Genomic DNA, 27,282 nt, shown 5'->3' on the forward strand with positions numbered 1-27,282 from the left:
TCTCTTCCTTTCCCGTGAATAGCTTCACAAAGTGAAAGGAAGAAGGCCAAGTTGTGTGCTTCAAGAGGAGGCCCCTCCACCCTTACCCCTCTATTGCCCTTCCAAATAGGTTTATTGATGGTACCTGATATTTTACTACTTAAAGTAAAGGGATTAGGGAATTCTTTGAAAGTCTGATAAACAATCTTGACTCCCCTTCCCAGAAAAATGTACCAGTGTTTATACTTCAAGTGAAAACTACTTGATTTAGATATTCACACAAACTGCCAAGGAGAACCTCTGAGAGGGTGGGGAGGGGAGGGGCGGTAGGGAGAGTGCATCATCCATTCATTCTTTAGTAGGATTATTTTATTCATTTGAGTACTTGAGATGTGCTTAAGGCGACAGGAGCTGATGAGAGGAGGTGGGTAGTAGTGGTGAGAGATCATTTTGAAGTATCAGCCCTTGAGGGAGAAGGGAGGCCCAACTGGGGATGGTGGTAAGGACTTATAGTGAAGGCCTTGGAGGGCCGTCCATCAGGGTGTACAGCCTTGCTGTGGGGGTCCATGGGCCAGTGGCTTGGTCATCACCCAGGGGCTTGTTAGGAATGCAGGATGGCAGACCCTTCGCCAGACATACTGAATCAGAATCTGCATTTTAACAAGATCCCACGTTCAAGTTTGAAAAGCATGGGTGTGTATCAAAGATACTAGGATAGGAGTAGGGAGCAGAGGTTGAGATGAGAGGAAGCTAGCAAGCAGGACTGGTGCTGAGAGGTTCCTGTGAGGGTGCCTATGAGTGCCTACAGGGTAGAGAAAAAGAGCTCACACAGGGGAAGAGCCAATGGAAAGAGTCCTTGAAGTAGTACTACAAGGGGAAGGTGGGAATATTCAAAGTCTGGGGAAGAAAGTCACATATTTAAATACTGTAACAACAAAAAGTCATTTACTATAATATGTTACATGATGAATGGTACATCATGACTTAGTGTGAATTATGTTTTCTGAACATTCAACTGGTATCAGAGATTTGTCATGCTAAATTATTTATGGAGTAAGTAACTTTAGGTAGTCTTCTATCTCTTCCCCTTGATGAATCTTTTGAACTTATCATTATCTTGTTTTCTTAAACCCTGTGTCACCCAGGGAGATGAGATCTCAAGGATCTTAAGTCATCAGCTCCTATCATTGGCACAGCCATCCCTGACGTGCTTTGGATGCCCTTTTCTCTTTTCTAAGAGAACCTTTATCAAATACTTGTTGGACACATTACGTTAGCAACTGTTGCTTGATTTCTAACTGTTCCTTTGTTTTGTGAAGGCATGTGAAAAGAAGTTATAATTTTTGGAGCAGAGAGAGAGAATAATACTATGATTTTATGATTTAGAGGCTATATTCCATCACAGAAAATGCTAGCCACATTTATAGGTTCAATTTCGTCCCCCTCCAAAAAATATGCTGAAGTCCTAACCCCTGGTACCCGTGAATGTGGCCTTATTTGGACTTCTGGCTTCCAGAATTGTGAGACGATAAATTTCTGTTGTTTTAAGGCATCCAGTTTGTTATGGCAGCCTAGGAAGCTAATATACCATGCTTAACTATTTTTCTATAATTAATAATCATTTTGATCTAATTTTGAATGAGGTCATTAGTTTTGTATACTACTATTTGAGATGGAATAGTCATTAAAGAAACTAAAACATTTTCCCAATTAATAGTAAATTCAAATCCCCTACTTGTATAGGCACTTGTATAATTTTTATAAAATCCGTATATGCTGTGGTTCAAATTTACCTTTTCATGAAATGACAAAATTGCTATTTTTCTTTTAGAATTAAAAAACTCATTTGTGTATCTTAGTGGAAAAAATAGAAGTAACAATGTCCTGCATCTTGGTAGCACTTACTACCTGAGATATTTTAAATAATTTTGATTAAAAAATATTGAAAGATGTATTTACTCCTAAATCAATAAATTATTTGAAAAAACTGAAAAACATTTAAATATTGTCTGATGTTAGCAGCTGATGGTATCTAAGATATCATTACTTATTGAAAGAAGTGGCAAAACATGAGAAAAACACAAATGGCTAAGGAAAGAGGAAATTCAGCAAAACAGCTAATGCAATAATAGACTCTATGGTCAAGGGCTGTCAAAAATCTCAAACTACTCTGAGGCCAGAGGCAGTCTGACCCTGCAGATTACCTTTCCGGGAGGGCTGGTGTTGCTGCCCACGTCCCTGTCATGGATGGCTGTCAAGTGTGAAGGCCAGGGCTGTATCAGTCAGAGGGCGGCCAGCTCTGCGACACCGTTAGCTGGGTAAGCACAGCCTCTGTGGTGGCGGTGGCCTGTTTACGTGATGACCTCCCGGTACTGTAGGAGTCTTCTGCGACCGGCTTCTCCTCTTAAATTAGATGTGGTCTGGATCCTACTACACCTTCCACTTTTGGTCGCTTGTCTGAGGGAAACTTAGCATAAATCTGTTGTTTTGAACTCAAGGCCAGGAAGACTAGTGACAAAGGTACCCCGAGGAGCTTATTCCAAGATGGCTCTGAGATGTGAATATCGTTGCAGAATTATATATCAAGGTCACTTGTATTTATATTTTTCCTAAACAGTTGCTTGACTTTAAAATGCCTTTGGAATTTCCAACTCAAAATTCTAATCCCTTTCAGTGAGCTCAGTCTCTATGCAAAACTTGCTTCCCGCCTGCCAAATTGAAAGCATCTGGATGGAATACTGAATTTAGGTCATTTTTTTTTTTTCCAATTTGTCCTTCTCTAGATGAAAGGAAATCAAATCCAATAACATCATGCAGAGAGGAGGGTAAGAGTTCCAACAAGAGCTTTTTCTTTCAACAGTTGGTTGGACTTAAGTGTGTGACACTTTCCTGCTTCCCTGTCTCTACCTCTCCCACCACCAGATTTCAATGGCTGATTCGATTTTTAAAGTGTTGCCGCTTTTTACTTTCCATTATCTCTGTAGCACCATTGTCTGTTGAGGGGAATGACTAGAATATTCCTAGTTAATTCCTGAGGCTAGTCAGTGTGGACTTTTCCATCTTCTCCCTGGAGGCTCTGGGCCAGGTAGACGAGGCTTCTCAGACTTGCAAGTACATAGGATACGTAGGAGTCCTGCAGGGTCTGGTTAAGGTGCAGATGTTACTAGGGCAGCCTGGGTTGGGGCCTAGCTTTTATGTTGCTGACAAGCTTGTAGGTGTAAACATGCTAATTGGTGGACTACATCTAGAGTAGCAAGGGGCTGCCCCCCCTTGGGGAATATCTAGCTTTACATGGCTCTGCCTCTCTAAGAACTTAGATTCTGGCCTTGATATGTTAAATGCATTCGGATTTAGCACATGGATGTAATTCCACCATTTCCCCTTTCTCCATTTTATTTCTCTCCCCCATTAAGTGCACAAATTGAGTTCAAAAAATCAGTGCACACAGAAACTTGCCATTATAGAGAAAACATTTTTAACTGCGTAGAGAGAGGGGAAACAAAGAAAGATGTCTATCTCCAATGAACTTGTATTCCATCATGAAAGAATTCAGAATATAATTGAATCTGAGGTGATAGAGTTTCATTAGTATTTACTTAGCACTAAGGTAAGTAATAGAATGATAGCAGATTGAGGCATATTTAATTTTTAGCTTTCCAAGTGCTCTAAATAAAAGAGATTATAATAATATGACCGAAGCTATTATATCCGCAGCAGCACTTAAGACTGATAGATATAATGTCCCACTTAGGAGCTCTCACGGTACAATTAACTGGATGGTATTAAAAAGAAGTTTCTTAAAACACTTAAAGTTGTAAAGCAATTCTGAAATAGATCTGTGCTTCTCTAGTAAATACAAACAAGGAATGGAGTCATTTTAGTGGCTAATAAAAGAAATCAACAAGCCCAATTCTAGCTCCCTGTGGATGAGATTTAAAGCAACAAATCTATGCTACTTTATGCGATTAACATAAAATATACTTAACTTTGGAAGATTTACTCTGCCATCACCTTCCTACACAACAAACACAAATCCCAGGCTAATTTGCCTTCATTAATTCACATACCATTGCAGTGCTGACTTCTGCTCTCAAATGTTTATGCACAATCTACCTTCAAGATAAGTTACTGCATATGGGCCCTTTAGCTTCTGTTCAGATCCTGAAGGAATCACAGGTTACAGACATCATGAGCCTCTCAGCCTGATTCTCCAAGCCCGAGGGAGGCTCTATTGATGTATGCAGAATCAAAGACGTTTGTGGAGAACAATTTTTTGCCTATCGTCTGGCAGAGTTCAGACCCAGATGCTTTGCTCTGAAAGGGAAGGGGCTTTGGCAGGCCTCATGTGGGAAGAGATAATGTCCAAGATGTCTCTTTGACAGACTACTTTCCTGGCCCCCCCTTCCCCAAATATTGCAGGAATGGGCCCAATAAATCAGGATCCAGGGCTAAATAAATCATTGACAACCTAAGGTATTTTGGAATTCTTTTTGAAAATGGATATTTAGAATATTTCACTATTCTCCTCAACTAAGGAAAACCCTATTCTGAAATAGAGTAAATAATAGGTAAAATGTTGGTTCAATATTCTAACATAGTAAACTAAGAGCGTGGGGTGGGGGTGGGTGCGGATGACAAAGGGAGGAGATTTTAGAGAATGAGAAGGCAACCAGATGGAAAGGGTGTCATACCAACAACAGGGCAGACAGAAGAAAAAAGAGAAACAGACATGGAGAGAAGACGCAAAGAGGCAGAGCAGAAAGACACTCTGTTGTGTTTGTTTGAACACTTGTATTATGTTCTATGTGTGTTTTCTTTAAAAAGTGTTCAAAGGACGTCTGGTTTCTTTGCTCGTGAAAAGAGTTGACTGAGAACCCAGATCATTCATTGGAGGATCTGCATTTTAAAATTAGATCTGTTATACAGAAGAGAGGCATCAGTGTGAGGCCAACCAGGAAATGGCAGTGGATTGCCATGCAGTGGGAGCTCTGGGCCTGACTGGATGGAAAGGGGGAAGGGGACAAAGGGACTGAAGAATCCTTAGCTTCCTGTTTTCAGTGTTCGTTTGGCTCTAGAAGGCACTCAGTTTCCACCCAAATAGTCAAGATCTTGCCACATATGTTATATATTCTGTATTCAGTATTTTTGTAACAGCCCCAAAGAAGAAAAAAAAAACCCAAACACATTGCTTTGCCATCATATTTGATCTTTCCCAACAAGTCTGTGAAGTAGATGGTACAGGCATTAATTCTGAGGCCATCTAGTCAAAAGGCAGATAAGGAAACAGACTGGGAATTTAATTACTTGGGGAAAGTGACCTCACAAGGAAGGATATGAGTAGTATTCATAGTAGCTGAATGTGGGGTAGCCCTTCCACTGTACTATTTTGGGCAAGTAATTTAACCTTTCTGTGCCTAAATTTCCTCTTCTGTAAAAGGGGGAGGATAATAGGAATACCTGATTTTCAAGATTGTTGTCAAGATTAAAGAAAATAGTACAACAAGCACTTTGAACAGTGTCTGACAAAAACTCTCTAAGTGCTAGATAAATGCTAGCTATCATTATTGTAATTATTAATGCTAGATAAGCTATTCAGACCAGATTTTCTGGATTCACAGCCACTGCTATTTCAGTCAGCTATGGTTAGGCAACCACTGAAGCATCAGTGGATAATCAGAGGTCACCACCTCTTTTTAGATTCTGGGAATGCTTCACAGACAAGGCTTATGTTCTACAGCGGAAGCAAGAACAGAGTTTCAGAGAGAGCAAGGATCTGTTTAGGAGAATCTCTAATTGGAAGATGTTCTACCAGAAATGGCTTTATTAATCAAGGGGTCTTTTTTAAATTAAAAAAGATTTTATTTATTTAGAGAGAGAGTACACACTTAAGCAGGGGGAGGGGCAGAGGGAGAGGGAGAGGGAGAGGGAGCATCGCAAGCAGATTCTCCGATGAACACAGAGCCTGACGTGGGGCTCCATCTCACCACCCTGAGATTATGACCTGAGCTGAAATCAAGGGTCAGATGCTTAACTGATTGAGCCACCCAGGTGCCCCTCAAAGGGCTCTTTTTTAAAAAGATAAACTGTTTCCATTGTAAAATGTCTCCCACCCAAACCTTGTGGCTAAAATTGTCTTGCTCTCAAGACATGTCCTCCCAAACCTTGGTTTTGTTTTTTAAATGTTATGTAATTACATAACTCTGTTTAGACATGAATGGTTTTTATATTTTAAACATAGAAACAGCTCTATTAAAATAGATTAGAAGTCTTTTAAGCATTGAAAGAGATTTGGTTTGCAGGTCTTAATACCAAACATGAAAAGTACATCATCTAGTGGTATTACCCATGAACAACAAATAATGACAGTAATAGGTCTGGGAAAACCTCAGAGAGGTATTCCGCAAATCCTATGGAGAACACAGAATATCAAGGCCAAGTTATCCTTTGCATTTGATGACCTGAAAGAAGGGAAGAAATAGTTTGAGCCTATTGCCAAAACTTATCATCTTGCAACTACTCAGATTCCACACCCACCTTCGAGCAAATAAGAGGAATGGGGCCACGCAAGGCTTAGGATAGAGGATTGAGGTTAGCAACCTACCATGGAAAGGGGCCAATCCAAGCTGTAAGCTTATTAAATGATAGGGTCATAAGAGTTCATTTTTTAGAACTCTGTGGGGGTAAATTCTATAATGAAGAGGGGTCTAGCATTTAAACTCATGTCAGTCTGTTTAAACATTTTTCAGTAATTCATTAAAAACTCTTTCTAAGGGGTGCTCATCCTTGAGATGATGTTAACTGCCCAAATTATGTAACAAATGCTAATTTGAGATAAAATTAAAAATAAAATTAAATGGCATCTTTTTGATGCCATTTAGCACAGAATTATATGATTTTTGTTCTTAAAGGTAAAGTTATGGGGTTGCTTTGTTTGCTTGTCTGACTCAAGTTCTCATAAACCACATTCCTGCATTTGACAAATAATTGTATACTTGTAGAATCTCCTAGATGATGACTGTGTGGCCAGAAGAATATTAAGAGTATAATGTAACCTTCCATTGACATAATTAGGCATATCGAAGAAACCCAAAACATGGAATAAATTACTCAAAAGCTGCATAATTTTAAGATTATTTAAATATGCATTTTCACACTTAAAAAGAAGGTTGACCTCTTTTTGAAAAAATAATTTCATTAATGGCTCCAGAACCTTTATCTTGCAAACTGTCCTATTAAAACTTTTACCCATCAATCATACTTTTTAATTAACTACAGACTTTATTTAGGTTTCCCCAATTTTTCCACTAATGTCCATTTTCTATTCCAGGATTTAATCCTGGATCCTACATTGCATTTAATTATCATGTGTCTTTAGTCTCCTTCAAGCTGTGACAGTTTCCTGAGCTTTCTTTGACTTTCATGATACACTTTTTGAAGAGTACTGCTTACGTATTTTGTAGAAGGCCCATCAGTTTGGGTTTGCATGATGTTTTCTCAAATCATACCTTTTAAGTGAAATTCTCATACTTTTCTAATGGAAATAATAGAATTAGGACCTGGAAGAAACCTTAGGAGCCATGTTATTGATTAATCCAAATTCCTAATTTCATTGGCATCGAAAGCAAGTCCTCTGTGGTTTAAATGGCTTCCCCCAGATCAGTTACAGGGACAGGACTCGTACTCGCTTCTCTTACCACATACTGATCCTTTTTTAGGGCACCATGAAAATGATGCCTCTATTTTGCCCAGTCAACACCTTAACACATGGAACCAACAAACTCTGGTGATGCTGTTTATGCTCCTGGGACAGGGTTCACATAGTATGGAGTTATGCAGTTCTGGTGGTACTGACGTGTCTACCTCACTATTTATAAGATGTTTTGAGGTGGCTTATAACAAAAGAACAGAAAAAATACGAAATCCTACAGAATGGTTCTTTGGGTATAATGTGATTGGCAAATGTTCCTGGTGCTCTACCCACATACTGTTTTTAGAAGTTGGTGGCTGAAGGGCAGACATTTTTATTTTTTGAAGGGATGAGGTAGGAAGTGACTCCTTTTACTTGGGACTTTCTCATTTCAGGGTAGAGTGCATGTTGTTTTTTGCAGTAATCATTTTCTTTCCTACATGTCTAATAAATGAAAATACATTTTTCTTTCCCCACCTCCAGCTTCCCCCCCCCGCCCCCAGTACTGGAAGGCTGACATGAAATTTACTGATTTGCATTAATCTTATAATTCACAACTCTGCATTTTATGTAATAGAACTTTTTGGATTTCCACTTACTGTGGGGTTTTGCTATAGTTACCAAAACAAAAGACAAGCCAACAGATTGGGAGAATTGATTTTGTAAACCACCTCTCTGACAAAGGACTAGTATCTAGCATACATAAAGAATTCTCAAAACAAGACAGTAAAGAAAGCAAATAGTTAAATTAGAACATGGGTAAAAGACATGAAGAAACATTTCACCAATGTGGCAGATGGCAGATAAGCACCGTCATATGAAAAGATGTTCAACATCAGTATCCATCAGAGAAATGCAGATTAAAATCACAATACCATAGTACTATATTGCCCTTCAGAATGGCTAAAATAAAAAATTCTGGCAACACCGAATGCTGGTGACAATGTGGAGAAACTGGATTACTCATGCATTGCTGGTGGGAATGTAAAATGGTACAACCATTCTGGTAAAAAAAAAACAAAACAAAAAAAACCCCCAAAAAACTAACCATGCAACTATCATACTATCCAACACTTGCACTTTAGGGCATTTCTCCCAGAGAAATGAAGACTTATGTTCACACAAAAACCTGTACACAAATGTTTATAGCAGCTTTATTCATAATAACCCCCAAATGGAAACAACCCAGATATCCTTAAGTGGGTGAATGGTAACAAACTGGCACATCTACACCATGGCATACCACTCAGCAATAAGAGAAAACCAGTGATATATGCAATACCCTGGATGAATCTCCAGAGAATTATGCTGAGTGAGAAGAGCCAATCCAAAAGTTTACACACTGCATGAATCAATTAATATAACATTCTTGAAATTCCAAAATTATAGACCTGGAGATTGGACTAATGGTTGTCAGGGGTTAAGGAGTGGGTGGAGGCAGGAGGGAAGTGGATGTGCTGTAAGAGGGCAGCATAAGGAGTTCTTGTGTTGGTGGAAACTGTCTGTACTTTGTTTCAATTTCAGTACCCTGCTTGGGATCTTGTACTGTAGTTACCAAGAAGTTACCATGGGGGATGATGGTGGAGGAACTGAGTGATACACAAGATCTCTCTGAACTATTTCTTACAACTTTATGTGAAACTATATTTATCTCAAAATAAAAAGTTTAATTTAAAATTAGACATAGCCAGACATTAAAGAAGGAAGGGAAGTGTGTCTACTTTGTTCCCAAAATATTTTTGTTTGAATTTTTTAATCAGTAGATATTCATGCATTACTAGTGCATTAAAAATTACCAAAAGAGGGAGGGAAGGAGAATGTAAAATAGTGTGTGCATCTTTTTTTTTTTTTTTAAAGATTTTATTTATTTATTTGAGAGAGAGAGAATGAGAGAGAGCAAGCACATGAGAGCGGGGAGGGTCAGAGGGAGAAGCAGACTCCTTGCCGAGCAGGGAGCCCGATGCGGGACTCGATCCAGGGACTCCAGGATCATGACCTGAGCCGAAGGCAGTCGCTTAACCAACTGAGCCACCCAGGCGCCCTAGTGTGTGCATCTTAACTAAGAAATTGTTCAGACATAAAATTTGGCTTTGTGCTGCCTTTTAGTCATAGCCAAGAGGGAAACATGTTAAGTAGAAGAAAAATACAAGAAATTCAAGTGCTAGTACATTTGTAGGGCTAATATTATTTTCATATTCTACAGTATAGAAAGGGTGAATATTAGAGATGGCTTATTTATACCTATTTATATATGACCATTCCTGGTGCAGGCAAAACATTCATGCTTTAATTGGTATTATGAATATTGGTTGGCATTCTAGAACTCCCCTTCTAACAACTCATACTTTTCTTTCTATATGAAAGGAATTTTAAAGAAATAACCATAACCAGTTTCTTGAGAATTACTGGAAGGATAGTAAAAAATGAACAATGATCCAGCCATCATCCTGTTGGAATTGGTTTGTGACAGTGTTCTTTTAAACTTAGTTTTTTGTGGAGGAGTTTTACAATAATTCTAACTAGTGGTATAACATCTGTGATAAATAATTTTTTTATTTCCATGTAATTTTTATTTCCATGTATGTATCATTAACATACAGTATTATATTAGTTTTTGGTGTACAATATAGTGATTCAACAATTCTGTACATTACTCCATGCTCATGTGATAAGTAATTTCAAAAATATAAAAATCCCATGTATGAAGTACATAAAAACCAAAGATATAAAATATATAGAATTAGAATACTAGAAATGTATAGGGTATAAATGAAGCAAATGATAAGATCCTAACAATGAATATGAAATAAGAGTTGAATGAAAGGAGATATCACTGGTGTATTGTTGGAAGGTATTGTTGGAAAGAGTTTATTAAAGTTCTTCTGGTATAGACAGCGGTGGAGAAAGTAGTGAGTGGATTTGCCCTTCCAGGTATTTAATGTGTTTTATTTATTTTTATTATTTTTTTTAATTGAAGTACAGTTAGCACACAATATTGTATTAGTTTCAGGTATACAACATAGTCTAAATGCATTTTAAGTCTAAATGTCTATCATAGTCTAAATGATTTAATCATTACAGTTCTGAGACCATAAATACAGAAAGATCAGCTTCTCAGTATATGACCCTAAACAGTAATGTGCCATTAAATGTTTAACAACCAGCTCTTTGAAAAAAAGTATGTATATATATATGTACATATGCTTATTATAGATTTTACTAATATAAAGGATGCATAGCACACAACTTAAAAATAAAAATTTACAATTCTCTTTATTGTAAATAAGTGTAATTCCATATAGTCAATTGTTTTTCTCAGAATGCCTTTCTTGATTTTTTTTCTAACTTTAAATCTGCAGTCATATTCAGCCATGATTTGACAAAGGGAGTTGCATCTCAATCTGCTCTTTTCCCAGTAGATTTATTGCCATTAAATCTGATATGTGGCTTATTGTTAAACTTCTTCTCACCCTCATATAAATTTTTAATTAAACTGAAAACTCTTTCAGCTTGAACACTAAATCAACCCTGATTTATAGCACTTACTGATTTCCAAGGTAAATAACTCCTATCATGACCAATTTTAAGCTACCAACATAAAGTCACTGAACATGGATTTGGAAAGAGATTGGAGTAGTGCACACCACTATATATTATTTCCACCCTCCAGATATTGTGAAACGTGAAATAAAACGAAGTCACTTATGTCAGGGGGTTTTAAAATGGAGCTGAGGGGAGGTGGGCTTTATGCATGTCTTCACTGGGTGAAAACATGAACTTCTGAACTGGGCCAAACATTCCAAGGACTCTGTAGGAACATCTGCAACTTGCTACAGTAACAGGCTTTTGCTTAGTGATAGTTTTAGCAACCAATTATGTTTAGCCAAGATTAATTTTCTGCTACAAACACCAATCAAAATTCTTTGTAAACAACATGTACAAGCATTCCCTTTTGTGTTAAAAAAAACAAAACAAAACCCTGACTTTTGCTCCCTAGTGGGACACAGTTTAGGTTGCTACCTAAACCTGTGCTCCCTCAACTGTAATTCTGAGACCCTAAATGAATGCTTTTGTTTTATTTCAGTTCTGCCTCTTTTCTTGGTTGATAATACGATACTTACAACTTTGAGAGTGTAGATAATAGTAAAATATAGAAAAATAACCAGGAAGTAGTGCAGTTTGAGTATTTACTACCCTGTTTTATTTTTTTTTAATTTTTAAAAAGATTTTATTTATTTAGTTGTAAGAGAGAGACTGAGCAAAGGCCAAGGGGGAGCGGCAGGCAGAGGGAGAGGGAAAACAGACTCCCTGCCGAGCAAGGAGCCCGATGTGGGACTTGATCCTAGGACCCTGAGATCATGACCTGAGCCGAAGGCAGACGCTTAACCGACTGAGCCATCCAGGCATCCCATCTCTATTTTAAATATAAATTATTTAATTGTAAGTTTACATAGTTTTAAAATAATGGCTACATTTTATAACTGGTTCTCAAAATTTCTGAAAATTCACCAGTTGGCTTTCACAAGATGTTGGGCTCTCCTACACATCACTGTCCCTAAGACAGAACCACAAAGTAGAAGATTTGAAACTTCCTGAAATATTTAAACCATAAACAAAGTTAAAACAATAAGACATAAATAACAGAAGATGGATTAATTGCTTTCAAGGAGGTAATTTAGCTATACATATCAAAATATAAGATTTACCAGTTCTTTGGCCAAACCATTTCACTGTTCATTCATCTATTAATTCAACAAATTTATTGAGAACCTATTATATGCCAGGAACTTCTAAGAATTAATTTTATAAGAATAGAAAGATGTATAAGATAGGAAATTTGCCACAATGTTTTTATGGTAAAAAAACATAAATGTTCATCAACAAAGGATTGGTTAAGTAAATGATGGTTCATCGATACCATGGAGTACAATGTAAACATTAAGAATGAAGCTATAGATAAATGTTTATTGAAATGGAAATATGTCCGTTGTACATTTAAAGAGCAAAATTAGTAGGTTTTAAGAGTATATGTAGTATGATTCCATCTTGTAAAAAATAATTGTATCTCTATACATGTATATGTCTGAGTAGAGAAAGTCTAGAAGGATTTGCACAAGCTATTAATAGAGGCAAACTTTTCTGAATGAATGTTTTTTGTCTTTTTAATCTTTTATTTTTTAAAATTTTGTTGATAGATAATTAACATACAGTATTATATTAGTTTCAGGTGTACAATATAATGATTCAGCAATTTTATACATTACTTAGGGCTCATCATGATAAGTATATTTTTGATGCCCTTTATCTGTTTGACCCACCCCCCACACGCCTCCCCTCTGGCAACCACTAATCTGTTCTGTGTATTAAGAGTCCATTTTTTTTGTCTTTTTTATTGTTGTTTGATTTGTTTCTTAAATTCCACATAGGAGTGAAATCATATGTATTTGCCTTTCTCTCTCTGACTTATTTCACTTATCATTATACCCACCAGATAAATCCATGTTATTGCAGATGGCAAGATTTCATTCTTTTTTATGGCTGAGTAATATTCCATTGTATGTACATACATATAAATAAATATACATATATCTCACATCTTTTTTATCCATTCATTCATTGATGAACACTTGGCTATTGTAAAATTGACAATTTTGGCTATTGTAAATAATGCTGTACTGAAAATAGGGGTGCATGTATCTTTTTGAATTAGTGTTTTTGTATTGAGTAAATAGTAGTGGAATTATTGGATCATATGATAATTCTATTTTTAATTTTTTGAGGAACCTCCATACTATTTTCTATAGTAGCTGTACAGTTTGCATTCCTACCAACAGTCACAAGGGTTCCTTTTTCTCCACATCTTCACCAACACTTGTTATTTCATGTCTTTTTCGCTGAATGGTTTTATAGTGAACATGTATTACCTTTAAAATTAAAAATAGCAGTGAAATTATTTCTATTAAAAATTGATGTGATAAATACTTCTATCTCATAGATGAAACATGTTCCAGGAAAAAAAAAGGGCTTTAGACTTGGAACTAAAAGTCTTGTTTGGGGTTCACAATACCATTCTCTCTAGTTGAATGTCTATTTCAGTATCCTCATAATAAAAAGTTAAAAAAAAAAAGAGGGGTTTGAATTTTAGTTTGATTTCATTTCTGACTTTGATTGAGATAGTTGTCTATTCTGAGCCTTATTTTCCTTATCGAGAGGCAGAATCAACTGTCTTCACTGGTGATTTTGAGCCAGTTACTTAGATGTTCTGTTGTTTGGTTTCCCAATCTGAAAAATGGGGATGATGATGATGATGATGTTAAAATAAATTTTGAACATTTGTTGTGGGGATTAAATAAAATACTTGGCACCTAGTAAGTATTCCCCAAGTACAAGTTGCATCTGCACTAGAAGTGATACAACAAAAACACAGCCTGAGCTAAGTTTTCTTTGAGAGAGTAGCCAATATAATTTGTCTCCTTTTGTAGCTAGAAAAGAGATAATGGAGGATTGAATGCAAGACTCTTGATTTTGACTCATTGAAGAAAATACCTCTTCTGTGTTCAATTATCTAACATATTTTCCTGTTTTAAAATTTGGGCTGTCATATTAAACAACACAAATATTTCTATATAATTTTATTTCCAGAAATCTCTATTGGATTATTATAATTCTTTATTATTCCATTAACTCAAAACAGTTTGTACTGCCTTGCTTGATATTCTCTGTAAATGGAGGTGATACAATTATGGTATTTTAAGTAATTTAAAGACCATGTTCCCTACCACCTATCCATTTGTATGGTATATTATTCTGTATGCATGGCTATCGGACACCAGCACACTGCCTGGTCTTTTAATAGAGAGCCATTAACCATGTGAGGATCAGAAGTGATGTATATATTAATGATATATTTTAATTTAACACATGACAGCAAAGGAAGGCTGAGTGACAGATCATATGTAGTTACAAATAAGGAAGAACTCATTGCTTAGGAGTGTTCAAGTCACAGGTGAATAGCACAAGGTTTTTATTCCTTCCCTGACAGAATAAATTTATCTCCTTAAAAGTCACCTTTATGCTTTCTACTTATCATCAGGAAGGCTGCATTCTGTATTTCAATTTTATGTGGACAAGATATTAATTTTAAGTGAAAGACATTGTTCTCTGCTGGAATTAAATGAGGTCGTTATTGGTTTGAGTGGTAAAGGTGGGGGGGTTCAGGCTCATGTTTGGCTTTAATGAGAGAAGTGCTATGTGAATATGGTCCTCTTGACTTTTTTGGCACAGAAAGCAAAATATAAATGGGGCAGTGGAATTGAAAGCCCATCAGGAGCCTCTCTAAGTACCTGGCATCAGGGTGCACATCTGATACCATCAGAAAGGGAGTATAGTGTAAGAATATATCAGTCCTTTCTCAGTGAAGAGATAGGTAGGGCTACTTAGAATTGATTTTAGATAGAGGAGCTTGAAGAAGAGCATTAACTTCTGCTGTTGAGAAAGGGACTTCAGAGGTCACCTAGTTTAAACCAAAGTTTAATCCTTTCAGCAATAACGTCTATCCATTTCTTAAACACCTCTAGAAAGAGAGAGATTTAGCTGCTCCTCCTGATAGAGAAATGTCATCAAATTGGCAGGATAGAGAGAGTTGGTGATTAGAAAAGGATGAATATTTAAAACAACCTTAACTTGTTGCATATCTGAGAGAAAATAAATGAGATTTTGTTCAAATAAGGCCAAGAAGACCAATTCAGCTCTATTTAGGGAAGGTTCAGGTGACTGTAGAGGAGCACAAGCTAATTAAAATTCAGTAGTGCCCAGTTCTCCTGCCCGCCATGGCCACACTTCCTGAAAGGGAAGTTTATATAACTTTCATTTTCTCACTTCCCATTCACTTTGCAACTTACTGATATCTGGCTTTGCCTTCCCTAGTCAATTGAAGTGGCTTTTGAAACTCACCCAAGGTGTTCTTGCCTAGTTGGCGGACACTTTTCAAGCTTATATGATTTGACCTCTCTCTTGTATTTGAGAGAGGAGGAAGGTTCTCACAAGTATTCCAAAATACACAGTTTCCTGTTATTCCCTTAAATGTTGTGATGGGGGAGGGCTGGGCTTTCTGTAGCTTCCGCTCCAAATCAAGGGAGGTTGAACTGTGCTAACCACATCTTTAGTCTTCCCTTTTTGTTTTGATATTTAACGAGCATTCGGCCAAGCATTGTGTTCTGTGCTTTACAATACATTATCTGATTTAATGCCCTGTGATATCAGCAGGAGGGAGATAGCATCACTTTCAGTTTACAGGTGAGAAAACTGAAGTTCATAGAGGAGGTTAAGTACTTGCTCAGAGTTATGTAGCTAGTGAGCAGTGGAGCCTGGATTTAAACCAGCACGGAGCCCTTGTCAGGTACAGAGTAACAGAGGACTCAGAGAAGGTACTCACATGGGCAGGAATCGGCTGCTCAGGACCTATGTTGCGGTGGCAGGTATAAGCTGAGGTGGCAGAATGGTACTGGGATGAACAGGTAGGTACCTGTGAAAGTTGGTGAGCTGGCTTCAGACTGGCTGTGTAGGGAAGCAGAGAACAGGAATAGAGTCCTGACGTGAACTTAGATTTAAACCTCTCTTCCCAAAAGAGAATTGTTGGTTTAGCTCATCACACTCAGAATGACTAATTAAATGTCTGTTCATCCCATAGGTCATGGACTTTGCTCACCTTTTTTACTGCTGAATCTTCAACCTATAAGACAAAGGCAATTATTGAATATTTACTGAATGTTACATACCCCTTTCTTTTTGAAATTCTCTGACATCTATGAAAACCACTCTCTGTAGGTTTTCCCCTTAACTTATTGGCTGCTCCTCACCAGTCTGTGTGTTCTACTTTCTCTTGACCTTCTGTTGTTTCCCAGGAGTCTACTCCTAACATACATGTCAATCTACCATATTTATGTTGTAGGGGTTATGAACTCCACCCAGTGATGTTAGCCAGCCTGTATTTATTGCCTCCAAAATCTCTAGTTTAGTTTGAATTTTTTTCCTGAGCATGTAACTCTATGTTCCAACTGTTTCCTAGTAAACTCCACTTTGGAGTCCCACGGGCACTTCAAATTCAATAAATATAATATGCCCCAAATGAACACACTAAGCCTCCTTATTCAAATATTTGTGTGTCTCTGTCTTTAGATATTTTTAGTCTAAGGGGAAGGTCTAGAGCTTTCATTAGATAATATAAAAGTTCCATGGCTCAAGAAAAGCTTAGAGCCACTGTACATTCCTCCTTAAGATAGAACTCTTTCCTGTGAATCATGATCCCAGTGGTTGGGGCAGATACTTCTGTGCAGACTTACAAATCCTGGCCATTGCAGTATTTTCATCTCAGTCTCATGCCCCTTGTGAGGATAACACAGTCACTTGGTTTACACATATGGCAGCTTGCTTTGCTGTGCTAGCATTCATCATATGCTTACCCTCGTTCTGCTTTTAGGACTGGCCTTCCTGTTAGTGTTTGGGCTCCTCTATTAAACTGAAATGAATTGAGGCAAGGCAAACGTATGCAGGATACGAAAAAGGGAAAAACTTAAAGACAGAGTAGACAACCATATCAGGTGATGCAGAATTAGGAAGGAAAATGAGAGAAGAGAGGAGGTAATTAGGGGGATTAGGAGGTAATTGGTAATTTCTGAGTAAATAATTTGAGAGGAATTGTGGGAAAGGAAGACAGATGACAAGGTGATGGAAAGGGTGTAGATAATGAAGGAGATGTGAAGAATTATAAGATGCCAGAAGAGGCAGCAGTGAAATTCCTGACTCTGGAGCCCAAATTGAGAGATGAAGGACTTGAAGAATGTGAAGAAAGGGATTAGAGTTCTTGATGAAGGTTAAGTTCAGGAGCCAGTAAGGTAGTGGGAGAGAGTTGAGAGTAGGAAACAGTTTAAGAGTGTGAGCCCTAGAGTCAAAGTCTTGTGTTTGGTGCCTTCCTCAGCGATGCTGAGGTGGTTGAAGTGCATTATTTTCATGGCTAGTTTAGCAGAACAGAGATGAAATGGGTGAGAGGGTGGGGGGCAGTGTGTGTGGCGATTTTAAAACAGGTGTGCATGTTCTATGATATTCTTCTCATAAGAGGCGCAGTTGAATACACTTCCCCTTAAATATGGGCTGGTCCCAGGGACTGGCTTCTAACGATGTGCTGGAAGTGATGCTGTGTAGCTTGTGCGACAAGGTCGCAAAAGGCAGTGTCACTTCCATCGGGCTCTCTTGAGAGATGCTTCTCTTTGGAACCCAGTGACTGTGCTCTGAGGAAGCCCAGGTCACATGGAAAGATCTACGGGGAGAGGCACTGACAGCGTGAACCAGCTCTCAGCCTGGGCCGAGCTCCCAGCTAAAATCCAGCAGTACTCTGGCAGTCCCGAAAGGAACCCTCTGGGAAGCAGATCCTCAAGCCTTTGGTTGCACCATCCAGGCTGCTGCCATGTGGAGCAGAGAGGAGCCTTTCCTGCTGGTCCCTGCCCAAATTGTGGATTTGTGAGGAAAATGTGTGATTATTACTGTTTTAAGCCACTAAATCTGGGTGGTTTGTGTGCAGCAACAGAAAACGGGAGCAGGGTTTCAGCAAGGTCAACAGAGAGATGTTTCTGTATGTCAGTGTGGTCTGTCCAGAGAGCAAAAATGTTGGACACAGGGCGATCTGAGTTCAGATCTTTGACCACCTGTGTGACTTAGAATGTTTCTGAACTCCATTTGTCCTGTCTTGAAAGTGTGGATGATACGGACCTCAGGGATTACTATGCAATTTAGAAATAATTGGTATAAAGTCAGTCGCTGTCCTATGATAGTCATTAGCAAATGGTAGCTCTTCTTTTTATTGTTGGGGAAGCCTGGGTGGAGCCTGGGCTGTGGCATCAGTTATATTTGTGTTTACCTTCTGGTTCCCTTGGCTAACTAAATGTGTGGCTTTGGGCAAGTTATGGAACTGGTCTGAATCATGCATTCTTCTTGTGTAAACGGAGGATGAAACCTACCTTGCAGGGTTGTTGGAGATTAGAATCTGTAAGACAGATTAGCACTAGCATAGTGATTGGCACATGGTAGGTACTCAACAAGTAGTAACATACTAATTATATATGTGATCATTACTATGATACCCCTGAACTTACTATGGCTACTGGCAGGAGTAGGGCAGACTTAAAAATTCTGAGATAAGCACTGAAACCTTGGATGCAGTTAGAGGAAGGTTCTAGTAGAGATGGTGATGAAGTTTCAGGAAGGATGATATTAATAATTAATATAAGTTGCAATAGAAGAAACTTTTGAATGATGAGAGTAAGAAAAAGACTTCAAAAAAACATTTAGAGCAACCCCTTTCTTCCACTAGTACTGAGAATAGGAGGAAATAGGCTTAGGAGATTAGAAAAATAATGAGTTTCTAAATATTAGAAAAGGCCACAAAACTCCACCATAATGGATTTGAAGTTGTGAGAGAACAAGGAAGGTAGAGAGACTGAAAGGGACGTAATATGATTGATAAGCAGGATTAGTTTTAGGAATTGCACTAAAGAAGGGGGAGATGAAAATCTCTCCATCATTCACATTAGCCGCACCCTTTGGCTTGCATAGACTTGTGGTCCTCCACTGGTCCTCCATCTTTGGGCTGAATCTCTCTCAAATTTCCTTAGATAGGAAATTATTCTTTTCTCAAAAGATTATCAATCAGTAATTTACTAGCTCGATGTCTGGGAACCCGCATCCTGAATTCTTCCCATATCTACCAATGTCAGTCTTTTCAAGGATCTTGCCCTTTGAACATGTCCCATTCCATAGTTAATGGCTACTGAGCATCTCTTTTGGCCTGGACATAATAACAAGGTATATACTTAACAGCTCCTTAGAAAGGTATATGTCAGCCTCTGGAAACTTCTTTTTAAAAAATTGTTTTACCTATCTAATTAGCATGATGTGTTCACCTGTCTTCTGTACCTTTGCTATAACATCAGTCATTCATTTGATATTTACAGAGTATCTACTATGTACTAGTCACTGGTCTAGACCCCCTATCTTCCTGCAGCTTATAATCTATGGTGGGGCCTGGGGAAGGGGTGGCAGTGATGAGGAGATAGACAATAAACAAATAGACAAGTCCCACTAGAAGGAGCATCCATGACACACAATATACCTTGACTAGCTACAAGTGCAAAACTCTTATGTGCCTAAGAGAGTGCAGGTGTTGGGTATGTTAAGAGAGGGAAAGGGGAGCCTGGGAGGCTGAGACAGTTAAGTGTCTGACTCTTGGTTTTGGCTCAGGTCATGATCTCAGGGTCGTGGGATCGAGCCCCACGTCAGGCTCCACGCTTAGGGCAGAGTCAGCTTGAGATTCCCTGCTTCTCCCTCTCTCCCAGCCCCTGCCCCTGCTTGTGCTCTCTCTATCTCTCAAATAAATAAAGAAATAAAATCTTAAAAAAAAGGGTGGGGAGAGAGAGAGGGAAAAGCATAAGTGGCCTGGGAGGCTGCCCGCCATCCTGCCTGCCCACACTGTACACTCAGCACTGGAGAACAGGCGGGTCCTACTTGCCTGGCTTAGTCTTGCACCATCCATATGCAACTTCCCAGACCCTACTGGAGTTTTTGTCTCCCCTTTCTCCTTTCCATCCCTTACAGGGTACTGGGCTTTAGGGAGCCAAGATATGGGTCCATTCAAGTCTTTGAGACAGCGCCATGATAAAGGTCCTTGAAAGTTTGTCCAGAGAGTAATGCTAGCAAAAATGCCACCTGCAATGAGATAAGGGGCTTGTGCCGGAATAGAAATCAGTGCCCTGTGTCCTCTATAAAGAAAATCTCACTGTGGAAAAGATGTCAGCTGAACTATATGGTTTTCTTAGTGATTTACATGATTTACATTCTAGTGTTGGCTCCCTGTCTTGTCACAGATTGGGAACAAGTAGTTCATGGAGAGGTCTGTGGGTCACACTTTGAGTGGCTTGCTCTAAAGCGTAAATTGCAAATTAGGGAACCATCTTACTGTATCCAGCCTGCAGATATGTTTTCTTTGGCCTGCGCACTGTTGTCAGCATTTTAAGTGGAAAGATTTTTCCATAAATTTCTACATTTCCAATACCTCTTAATCACGCCTTTGTTTTGTGTTCCTTCAACATCTGATGTCTTGAGGTCCCATATTCCTACATGGCAACACTCAGAGGGAACTGAGAAGTGACTGTCCTTTTTATATTGGGCATATACCGTTAGGGAACCCAAGGGACCCATTTGGGCCCACTTTATTTATGTTGCCTGCTGGCCCCTAGAGGCATTTGATTTGATATCCCCTTAGAATCATGGGGGTCACTGAACAAGCATGATTGTAGCTCAGCCCTAGGAGGAAGAAGGACTGGTTGGGGTGTGATTAAGAATGCTCCTCCTTTTCTTTCCTTTATTCTTCCATCCATTCATGGAGTCTTCTCTAATATCCTCTCCATCATAAAATCACTAAAAACTTGTTGTGTTGAACCTGCTGAGTGATGAGATTGGGAGAGGAGAGTGGAGGACAGGTGACTATGCCAAAGTTCTTTCATGCACAGCAAAGCCACAGTGCCAATCTGTCAGGCACTGTTTTTCCAGGAACCTGGGGAGCCATTAAATCTATAGACCTGAGAACAAACCAGCGAGGGGTAAGAGGGGTAAGAGGGTGTCTCAGAGGCCCAGCCCTGTGTACCACTGCTAACTGCTCAGAGATGAATTACCATTAACCTAATCCTGCTTTAGAAACTGCCTTTTGGTTTTCTAATGGTTCAGTGATCTTCTTGTTACAAAGATTCTCATTTCACTGCTCCCTCTAATCCTTACAAATTTTACAAAATGGTTTTTGATCTGACTTCTCGGAAAGCACACACTAGTCTCCAGTTTTAGTCAGATTTCTTGATGCCAGGTTTTCATTGGTTTAAAGCCTTGAATATATTGTGTTGTACAAAGTACACTAATTGAAATTGGGAATTATAAGAGAGTACTTGTGATGCATAAGACTTGGTTTTGAGTAAGACTTCAGTTAGACAGACTTGGGTAAAGTTCTGGAAACCACTGTGATATTCTAAAACAGAAACCCTGCCTGGCAGATTCCCATGACCACATGACCAGCCCTTTGCTTGGTGCTTTCTGAGTTTTGTTTGCATTTTGCTTGGTTTTTATTTATTTACTTAGCATAAAATAGCATAAGATCTTATGGCTCTTGAGCTGAGAGAGATGGGATGCTGGTGGTGTCCTCATTTCTTCAGTCTAAAGCCAGTTGAATTTAGAATTTTAAGCAAGGCATGATGGGTGAGAGAATATAAGAAGAACATAAGTGTATAAGTGAAAAATAAGGCATTTTTACTAAATGTAAAATATTCTACAGTATAAATAGAATATAGGAATGTTGAAGAGACACAAAATAAAGGCAGAATCAAAGTTGGGTACTATTAAATACTTAAAAGACCGTGGCTTTACTGAAGGTACTAGGTCCCATTCCTGTCAGCATGGCCATATTTTATGGGCACGAAGACCATTCAGTGTTTCTTTGTCTCACCAACTTCAGTGTAATTTATTGAACACCTGTGTGCAGTTTATATTTATTACTTATTTAGTTCACCTAATAAAAAGGATAGAGTACCTGGATGAGCCCAAGCCCTTAATTTGGTTCTTTCTAAAGTTCCACCCTTCCCTGTATCCATATCTTCTGTAATCTGACTGTAACTCCGCCCATTAAGAGGTGTAGTTTTCTTCCTCTACTTGGAATCCGGGTGACTTTATGATCTGCTTTGGTCAGTAGAAAGCAGCAGAAGTGAGAGCGGCCTCAAGCAGAAGTTCGAAGGCTGGGCCTTGTATGCTTTCTCTCTCTCTCTCTCTCTGAACTCAACTATACCGTGAGAATAAGCTTGGTCCGTTGGAGGGTGAGGGGCTTTGTGGGGTGGAGCTGAGTAAGCCCATCCCAGCAGCCAAGCTCCCAGATAAGCTGAAGAGTCTAGCCAAGATTAGAAAATGTTCCTAGCTGGCTTGAAGCTGACTACAGATGCATGAGTAAGTGTCATTGAACCCAGCTGAGGCTGGATCCATCCAGCTAATGTTAGTCTTATGAATAATAACAAATGGTCATTGTTTTCTCTGCTTTGTGTTGCTTTGTTATAGAGCATAGTTGTAGCAATGGAAAGGTGATACAGAGGATATGTATGTTAGTCAGCTTTGGCTACAATAAAGCTTGTATAACAAACAATTCCCAACTCTTAATGGTTTACAATATTTCTTTTTTATTTTTATTTCCCTCACAGATAGGAGGTTGGCTCCTTCAGGCTGAGGGTAGGATTCAGGACTGTTCCAAGTGTCCCTCATTCTAGGGTCAAGGGCTACCCTGGACATGGCTTTCTCACAGCAGGTGGCAGAAACACAAGAGTCAAGCTAAAATATGTGAGCAGATTTAAAGTCTTTGTTCACATCATGTCCACCAATATTCTGTTCTGTAAAGGAAGTTGCATGGCCAAGCCAAAAATCAGTGTGGTGGTGTGGAGTTGACCTATACTGCTAGAGGCCCAGCGAAGTCCTAAGGCAAGGGAATGGTGTGTAATCCTATTATAGGAAAGAAATGAAGGAATAGGAATAATATTTGACCACAGGGAGAGCTATTCAGAAAGCAAAATGGGGGAAACTCTTTTCTGAAATACTTGATGAAACTCATTAATGCAATGAAGAATTTGTTGCTGAAAAAAGCCAAAACAGCCTATTAAAGACTTGTGGTGGCAGTTGATATGCTGGGATGAATATGGAATTACTAATTTTTTCTTGAAACATACATTATTTGGAATAGGCATATGCTGAAAATGTTTTCATTTTTTTGTTCAACTCACCTGTCTGTTCCTCTTTTTGTTCACTACATTTGGGGGTTATATGATATTTCTCCTTCTCTTGGTTTTATAACTTTATCTACTTCCCTTTTAGTAGGGTTACCTTGGGTTTACAGTGTTGTAGAAATAGGAAAAAAACATTATAAAAATGGTTTTTAGTTTGAGCTGTAAAATGAGTTGAAACAACTAAACAAGAGAATAAATTAATTTTATTATAGAAATGCAGGACTCTTGCTTGCACATAATAGGCTACACAGAAAAGTGTTCTAAACACCCTATTATAGATGGTATGTCACCTGTATTATATACGTCACACCCTTCTCTGAGAGTTTTAGAATCTAGACATTGTTTTTTTGTGGTTGATTGTTAACATAGCTCCTTTCTTTGATAGGTCTTCCCTTGAACACTGCCACTTTATTATTTAGGAAGTATGACAGTCACAAAATACTTTTTCTTTGTTAAAAATGAATATATACCACTCTCTCAGTATCTACAAGCACTTATCAGAAAAATTGATTTGAAATAACATACTAAAAAAATGTGAAATACGCTGAATATTTTTGGTTGGCTTGCCCTATGGATTTGTCTGTTAAAGGTGACCTCTGCCTGCCTGTCTTCCTGTGTCAAGTGTTGAGTTGAAGTCCCTCAAGCAGGAGCACACGTGCTTGGGGGAGGGCCAGGGCCCTCTACAGAATTATTCTCCACCTCCCTGTCTTCTCTGAATCAGCCCCTCTCTTTTTGCTGTCTCCATCTTCACATCTGAGCACATACGATGCCAGGGAATAAATCTGTTATGTCCACTGGGAGCAGTCAATGTCAGCAGAGTCCAGGGGAAAGAAAGCAGGAGATCCAGGCGGAAGGGCACTCAAGGATGGAGCCGTAGTGCAGAGACCAGCGCCCAAGGGAAAAGGAAGCAGGCCTAAGCACGTTTGAATATGGAGGAGCTAGAGACCTGCCAGCTGAGCTGAAATGATCCTTTTGAGATACCACTGATGGGACTTTCTAGCTTCAGAATACTCATTCTTGGTCATCCACCGCACCTCACTCTCCTGTCCCGGTCTTCTGTGCTTGGTTGGGGCAGGTGTGCCAAGTGATAGCAATTTAGGCAGCTCTGCCTTGAGGTTCTTTGTGTTTAACATTTCATCAACCCTGTCCCAAAACACAGTGTGGATAAAATGAATAGAGAATCCACTGAAGGGAGAAAAGAGTAGTAGAAGTAAATTCTCCATTGAGTATCTTCTGTTAAAGAATGCCAGAGCTAAAAGGACCCTAGAAGCTGTACTGTCCAGCCTCTCATTTTATAGATGAGACTGAGGGCTAGAGAAGTAAAGTGACTTGCTCTAGGTAATGTGAATGCCAGAGCCAGTAGCAAACCCGGGCTCCTGACCCCAGGGCTGGTGCTCCTGACCCTGAACTTCCTTTCTGCCTGGCCCCTTTGAACCAGTTAACAATGATTTCTGTGCAAGGAGAAATCAGGGAAATGTCACAGTTACTGTCTGTGGCATCAGTGGGGTTAATGAATCCTTTCACCATGCAGTCATTTTCGTGTGCCTATTCAGTTCTTCATTTAACAATATTTAATAATGTCTATTGTAAGTTCTGTATATGATACAGTAAGCACACAGGGCCAGTAATATTTTATGCATTCTCGTCAAGAGTGAAATTGCAAGGGCCATAAATGGCCGGATGGAAGAGGATGATGGGCATGGCGGCTCACAAATCACGTTTACTTGGCCGAAAGAGCTGAGTGACTGTGGACGTGAGTTCTTGCTGTCTGACAGGCCCACAGGGAGCCACCTGCCGGCTGGGCAGGACATATAAAGACATCTACCATTCATGTCTCGTTCTGGTCAGAGCATGAGGGTAGCAAAGGAACGGTTGCCCTTGCTGCACATTAATCTTTATTGCTCGCACGTATGGCGAATTAATGGTAACTGTTGAATACTTACTAAGTGCAGGACACTGTGCTGAGTACTTTTCATTAATTAACTCAATCATTCATTCCATTTTATTCACTGATTCATTCCCTCATTCATGCATTCAACTTTGAGTGCCTACTATGTGCCAGGTCCTGTTACTTTATTTATTTATTTATTTTATTCCTCACAGTAACCTTAGGATGTAGGTACAGATGTGTATTCCTCATTTCCAGCAAAGGAAACAGTCTTAGAGAGATTAAGTAAAATGTCCCGAAGTCAGGAAGCTATGTAGTGTGTAAGTCAGGATTTAAACCCAACAGGCTGAGCTTTTAACCCCTAGCTGTGCAGCCTTCCCCACCATCAGGAAGTCTCTAAACATAACACAACACAGGAAAAGCCTGATTATAATTTGTTTAGCTGAGACTAGTCTTGGGTGTGAGTAGAGTTAGTAGTTATCCATTGTGGTACAATTTGTAATTCTTGGGAGAATCCCATGTCCCGTATAGTTTCCACTTAATACCATAGTGCCTGAGTCCAACAAACAAAAATGCTTTCTTTTACATTATTACACTAATGACTTCCAAGAGTAAATATGGCATCTATCCTCAATTCAGACTTTCTACTAAACTTAAAGCTGCATTTCCAGAAGTTTTCTAGATGTTTCATAGGTGTCTCACATTCAAGGTGTCTAAAACCAAACTTCATCACTCATTTGTAAATGCAAATCAAAACAGTGAGATAGCTAGCACTTCAGCCTACCAGGATGTCTAGAATAAAAAAGACAGACAATAACAAGTGTTGGTGAGGATATGGAGAAATTAGAACCCCCCGTACATTGCTGGGGGATGGAAAATGCTGCAGCTACTTCGGAAATGAGTATGGCATTTCCAAAAAAGGTTAAATGTAGCGTTGTCCTATACCCCAACAATTCCACTCCTAGGCATAGTCTCAAGAGAATTTAAAACCTATGTCCACACAAAAACCTGTGCATGAATGTTCATGTTCATAACAGTATTATTCATAATAGCCAAAAGGTGGAAACAGCTCAACTGTTGGTCAGCTGATGGTAGAGAAAAAATGTGATACATCCATACAATGGAATGTGACTCAGCAGTAAGATGGTATGAAGTACTAATATAGGCTACAACATGGGTGAACCTTGAAAACATTATGCTAAGAGACACACAAAGGACTGCATATTGTATGATTCCATTTATATAAAGTGTCCAGAATAGGCAAGTCTATAGATACAGAAGGTAGGTTAGCAGTTGCTTAGGGCTGGTGTAGGAGGTGCGTGGGAATGGGGAATGTTGGCTAATGTGTACGGGATTTCTTTGGGAGGTGTTTAAAATGTCCTAAAATTCACTGTGGTGATGGTTGCACAGCTCTGTGAATATGCTAAAAAGCACTGAACTGTGTACTTTAAATGGGTGAATTATATGGTATGTGAATATATCTCAATAAAGCTGTTACATAGATCTTAAAAAACTGACCTTTTCCCACCTATCCCCCAATGTAGGATAATAGTATCCTTGCTGCTTTCCCTGGCTCTACGGTGGATTCTTTGCAAGGGCCAGTTTCCTGTTCATACTTGTCCACCTGCATCCAGCATCATACCTCAACCATATTTGACCCACTTTACGTGGTGAATTATCCTGGGGAGGGCAGTGGCATTTTCCTGCCTGCCAAGGAGAACCTGGACAGAAGGAGACCCCTGGGAACCTGGGAGAAATGGGAACGTTGAAAGGAGGAAAAAGAGCGGGGTTTGGACTAACGGGGGGCACTGAAGGCATCACGCCCACATCACAGTTTTGTCTGTGACTGGCCGGGGTGTGGTAGCACACGAGAG

General features: G+C 39.1%; 1 protein-coding gene across 4 annotated transcripts in view; it reads right to left on the minus strand.

Moving 5' to 3' along the window:
- CDH20 (cadherin 20) overlaps window positions 1-27,282 on the minus strand; it is a 203,615-nt gene that overhangs the window by 81,352 nt on the left and 94,981 nt on the right. Inside the window, exon 2 of one of the 4 annotated variants that reach the window (XM_036089877.2) lies at window positions 16,101-16,222. The exons of the other annotated variants lie outside the window; for them this stretch is intronic. The gene's annotated coding sequence lies outside the window, so the exon portion shown is untranslated. The remainder of the gene's footprint in view (window positions 1-16,100; window positions 16,223-27,282) is intronic. 4 annotated transcript variants of the gene reach the window in all.

The sequence above is a fragment of the Halichoerus grypus genome, chromosome 13 (genome assembly GCF_964656455.1).
Source record: "Halichoerus grypus chromosome 13, mHalGry1.hap1.1, whole genome shotgun sequence".
Taxonomy (NCBI): Eukaryota; Metazoa; Chordata; class Mammalia; order Carnivora; family Phocidae; genus Halichoerus; species Halichoerus grypus.